Raw genomic sequence first — 6,164 nt, forward strand, 5'->3', positions numbered from 1 at the left:
TCTGCACACACCAACTTTACCAAAACACTGGAAATCTGACTCAAAATTTAATTATTCTTTCAAAGAATAACACTTGTTTTCACCTCAAAAGGTACATGCAGTCAATCAAAGTACACCAGGTTTCAAAATACTGGCTATTGTTGACATTACAAAAACTGCATAGACTTCAGTCTCAGTTTTACAGGTATTTGGATGCAAAACATGCAATTCACTGTTTTACACTAAATTTCTTGGTTAGGAACTGTATGTCCAAATCTACAGTAATGTTCACATTCAAAAGCATTGCAGTAAAAAGCTTTTTTTTTCCTTTACTGTTTACTGCAGGAGGTACAGTATAAACACAGTATGATAGAACAGAAAATGTTTGACAGTATTGCTTACAGTGAACAAAATATCCATGAAACACATAAGAGCATTCTGAACAAAAAACAACAACAGCAAAAAGCCCAGATAAAAAAGGTGGGGGGGGGGGGTAAAATAAAAACAATCTCTCACTGCCCCTGCACCTCTCACTGCTCCTGCTCCTCTCACTGCTCCTCTCACTGCATCTCTCACTGCTCCTGCTCCTCTCACTGCTCCTGCACCTCTCACTGTATCTCTCACTGCTCCTGCTCCTCTCTCTGCATCTCTCACTGCTCCTGCTCCTCTCACTGCTCCTGCTCCTCTCACTGCTCCTCTCACTGCTCCTGCACCTCTCACTGTATCTCTCACTGCTCCTGCTCCTCTCACTGCATCTCTCACTGCTCCTGCTCCTCTCACTGCTCCTCTCACTGCTCCTGCTCCTCTCACTGCTCCTCTCACTGCCCCTGCACCTCTCACTGCTCCTGCTCCTCTCACTGCTCCTCTCACTGCTCCTGCTCCTCTCACTGCTCCTCTCACTGCATCTCTCACTGCTCCTGCTCCTCTCACTGCTCCTGCACCTCTCACTGTATCTCTCACTGCTCCTGCACCTCTCACTGTATCTCTCACTGCTCCTGCTCCTCTCTCTGCATCTCTCACTGCTCCTGCTCCTCTCACTGCTCCTCTCACTGCTCCTGCTCCTCTCACTGCTCCTCTCACTGCTCCTGCACCTCTCACTGTATCTCTCACTGCTCCTGCTCCTCTCACTGCATCTCTCACTGCTCCTGCTTCTATCACTGCTCCTGCTCCTCTCACTGCATCTCTCACTGCTCCTGCTTCTATCACTGCTCCTGCTCCTCTCACTGCTCCTGCTCCTTTCACTGCTCCTGCTCCTCTCACTGCACCTCTCACTGCTCCTGCTCCTCTCACTGCTCCTGCACCTCTCACTGCTCCTGCATCTCTCACTGCTCCTGCACCTCTCACTGCTCCTCTCACTGCTCCTCTCACTGCCCCTGCACCTCTCACTGCTCCTGCACCTCTCACTGTATCTCTCACTGCTCCTGCTCCTCTCACTGCTCCTGCTCCTCTCACTGCATCTCTCACTGCTCCTGCTTCTATCACTGCTCCTGCTCCTCTCACTGCTCCTGCTCCTCTCACTGCATCTCTCACTGCTCCTGCTTCTATCACTGCTCCTGCTCCTCTCACTGCTCCTGCACCTCTCACTGCATCTCTCACTGCTCCTGCTTCTATCACTGCTCCTGCTCCTCTCACTGCATCTCTCACTGCTCCTGCTCCTCTCACTGCTCCTGCACCTCTCACTGCATCTCTCACTGCTCCTCTCACTGCTCCTGCTCCTTTCACTGCTCCTGCACCTCTCACTGCATCTCTCACTGCTCCTGCTCCTCTCACTGCTCCTGCTTCTCTCACTGCTCCTGCACCTCTCACTGCTCCTGCTCCTCTCACTGCTCCTGCACCTCTCACTGCTCCTGCATCTCTCACTGCTCCTGCTTCTCTCACTGCTCCTGCTCCTCTCACTGCTCCTGCATCTAATATTCATGAAAACACTATACAATGCAATGAATTGATGTCATTGATGCAGCATCTATGATAATACCAATTCCCAAATTTTTGAGAAACATACCCCTCTTAAAACTAGACTGGTTCCACATGTTTCATCTTGGTTCGATCCGGAACTCCGAGCAATGAAAGCTATGGGGCATCGCTTGAAAAGACAGTTTAGGAAAACTGGATTATTGCACACTCTTTGGCTTTGAAAGAACATTTGCTCAATTACCACACTTCTTTCAATGCTGCAAGATCCTCATATGTTTCTTTTACTGTTAAGAATTACATGTGCAGGCCCAAATCTCTGTTTGCTATGGTTAACAAACTCACTAACCCTCCACAACATGTTATTTCTGGCTCTGGGGTGTTTGTGAATTACTTTTTACATTTTTTCTCAGATAAATTAAAGTTAATCACTGAATCCTTTTCCAGTGACACCCCTCATACAACTGACTCAAATGTTTACTTGTTGTCAGCTGTCTCGGCTCACTTTACATATTCTCTTTCTGCTTTTACTCTCTCTATTTCTGCTGACATAGATCTAACTGTGAAGTCAAATTCTACATCCTGCCAGATTGATCCTACACCTACTGTTTTGCTTAAGATATGTGTTCCTGGGGTTGAATCTTACATAAACACATATGATCAACTAGTTTAGAATCTGCTATTGTTCCAGCAGAATTCAAAATGGCTGCGGTGACCCCCATACTTAAAAAAAAAATGGCTCTTGACCATCTACAGTAGACATGAACAATTATAGGCCAATCTCAAATTTACCATTCTTAAGTAATATTCTTGAAAATAATTGTAGCTTCACAATTGAGATCTTACATAAATGCAAAAAATAAAAAATAAATGCTAAAACCTTTTCAGCCAGGATTTTGTTCATCACACAGCACTGAAACTGCTGTTCTTCGTGTGGTTAATGACATTCTGCTGTCTGTAGATTCTGGTTTAATAAACATCATGATTCTTCTAGATCAAAGCTCTGCATTTGACACAGTCTGCCATGAATAACTCATCTCTCATCTTTATGATATTGGTATCACTAGTTTAGCTCTTTGCTGGCTCATTTCCTACATCAGCAATAGGATATATTATATCACCACACAAGGGTATAAATCTGCCATTGCTCCAGTCTCACTGGGTGTTCCTCAAGGTTCAGTTGGCCCACTTCTGTTTATCATATATATATATATATATATATATATATATATATATCCTCTTGGTGACCTCATAAACATACATGAACTTCAATTTCATTGCTATGCTGATGACATTCAAACTTAACTAACCACCAGCTCTGACAGGCCATCTTTGCCTGACTTACTTACTGCATGCATAACTGATATCAAACAATGGATGTCTTTGAATTTCCTCGGATGAGGGCTGACCTACAAGCATAGATCTACCTGAGGGCTCGGAGGAGCCACAGCCTACTTGATTGAGAGGCTGTGAAACACTCAACCTACTGAAACCTTACAGAGCTCAGGGGAGCGAGTACTCAGGATACCAATGTCACAAACCGGTAGGCAGGACATCTATCTGAAGATCTATCTGAAGCGCCAGCGTCAGTCTAAATCTAAAGCAAAAAAGTTTTTTTTTTTTTTTTTAGGAAGACCAACTACTCTACCCCTGGGTGGCTAATAGCCCTGAGGCTAAACAGAAATGAGCGGTGGCCCACCACGCATATAAAATGTTATGACAGGATGGCCATCACATACTCAGCACAGAAGCCAAATCTTCTTTGAGCTTCTTCCTAATTCGTTCTAGCCACCAACTGGGGGAGGCTTCAGGGCCCTAAAGTCCAATACTTTAATTGCTCCTCTAAGAATGACCCCCTAGGTCTATACAGGGAACAAGGTCTGTAGAGAAATACAAATCAGTGTTAGTTATATACACAGAATTTTACAAACCAAAAAGTTCACCTACGGTGTGCGGAGTGAAGACTCACCAGAGAGTTCTCAATGAATCTGGGGTCCACCACTTTTACATGCCTAAAAGAGGCGCTCACATTAACCAGTTCCTACGGCGGGCCATCAGAACATAGTTCTCATTATAAGGCCCATCCCCAGGGCTGGTATAACGTAAATGCCTGGGGAGTCAAGAAGAGAGAGAGGGCTGGTAGAAAAGGCCCTCCATGGAGGGGGCGCACGAGAGGCAACACTAGACCTCTGGTCCTGTCTACGGTCCTCAGACCAAGACGGACCCGGTCCTCCCGCCTGCCTGGGCTGGGGCCCGGATATCAGCGGTATACAGGTCTTAAATGCGGCTGAGCGCGCCTTCGCTTCCCTAAAACTTTCCAACCACCGCCTCAACGGAGGTGCCAAAAAGTTTAACAGGTGAAACTGGTGAATCAAGGAGAAGGACTTTTTCTTTCTCCCCGATATCAGCCAAGTTGAGCCACAGATGCCTCTCCGTGGCCACCATCGCCGCCATTGATCGGCCGATCGTGGCAGCAGTCTGTTTAGTGGCCCGGAGAGATAAATCTGTGGTCCGGCGCAACTCAGCGACCGCCTCAGGGGACAGCCCTGCCCCCTGGTCGAGATCCTGCAGAAGGTCAGCTTGGTAGGCATGGAGCACTGCCATGGTATGAAGGGCAGCACCAGCCTGACCTGCTGCCGTGTAAACTCTGCCATTCAAGCGAGCCGTGGTTTTAAGGGGCTTGGATGGCAGAGTCAGAGCTTTTAGTGTCGACACCTGCCCAGATACGAGATAGTTCGCAAACATCTCGTCAATGGGCGGCATCGACACATAACCATACTCCCCGATCCCCTCAACATCAGTGAAATTACCACGTTGATGTCGATGAATGCGGGCAGAGTATGGTTTCTTCCATGCTCTCTCGATCTCTGAATGGAGATCAGGAAGGAATGGCAGGCTCTGCTGAGCTGGTGGTCTATGTTCAGGGAAAAAACGATCATCAAAATGACTGTGAACGATCTCTCCCTGAGCGCGCCGCCATGGCAACTGAAGTTTGTCAGTGGAGCGCTCCATAACTTCCACCAACTCTGTGTACACGGGGCAGGATGGCTGACGAGGTTGAGGATCTAAATCATCCTCTTCAGCCATCTCTTGCCCAGCCCGAAGAGCACTCGCTGCAGTATCAGTAGGAGAAAAGTCTCCATCATCCACCTGCAGCTCACTCTCATCAGCCGATGACACATCCGAGAGGTTAACGCCCCTCTCGAGACTGTCAGCGAGCTCCATCTGCCTCGGCACGAGCGGGACCCGATCCGCGAGGACCAGATGCGGAACTCTCTTCCCTCGAGAAGAGAGCCGGACGAGAGATGAGCGTTCTCATAGAAAAACGCTCACATTTTGCACAGGACGCTCCCTCAAGGAGCTCCATCCTGTGCGTGCTCTTCAGTCCCTGAAGACGAAAAGGATATTGTCATAGTTTCAAGGCGCCCCTTTTTATATCCAGGTCGCACGTTCATCATTCAAGCTGATGATTCACGGCTGTCACCGGTCAGCATGATTGCTGTGAGTTGATATTTGATTTCAGACACCTGTCACACCTGAGGCGTTCCCCGTAGCGTCGATGACGTATTGTCGAAGTTCCCTTCGAAAGGGAACTAACATCATGGTGCCAGGACAATTGTCTCACTCTGAATGTGAGCACAATTAAAGAGATTGTTGACTTCAGAAAGAGACAGCAGCAGCCCTATACTCCTCTTATGATCAGCGGGACTGCTGTGGAGAGGGTGAGCAGCTTCAAGTATACCTTGGTGTAAACCTCTCAGAGGAAATTTACTTGGACTACCCACATTCAAACACAGGTTAACAAAGCCAGGCAAAGACTGTGCCATCTGCGACAGCTGAGGAAATTCAGGGTCTCCCCAGCAATCCTGAAAACTTTCTATTCAGGGGCCATAGAAAGTGTATTGACTCAATGTATAGCCGTGTGGTATGGGAACAGCTTCAGTCAAGACTGCAAAGCCCTGCAGAGAGTTGTGCGCTTAAATAAGGGCATCTCAGGGTATGCTCTCCCCTCTCTGCAGGATATCTACCTCAAACGCTGCAAAAGCAGAGCTGTAAAAATCATCAAGGACTCCATTCACCCCAGTAACCATCTTTTCAATTCGCTGCCATCTCGTACGCCCTTCCGTAGCCTGTTGGCAAAAACTGAGAGACTCAGGAGGAGTTTCTTCCCCCAGGGCATCAGACTCATAAACTCAAACTCAGTCTCTTACAGTTTTTCTCAGTCGCTTTGGTACATTTCTCGAATCATCCTTGAGATTTGCAAAACAGTAAGT

Source organism: Carassius auratus, chromosome 43 (genome assembly GCF_003368295.1).
Source record: "Carassius auratus strain Wakin chromosome 43, ASM336829v1, whole genome shotgun sequence".
In the NCBI taxonomy this organism is placed as follows: Eukaryota; Metazoa; Chordata; class Actinopteri; order Cypriniformes; family Cyprinidae; genus Carassius; species Carassius auratus.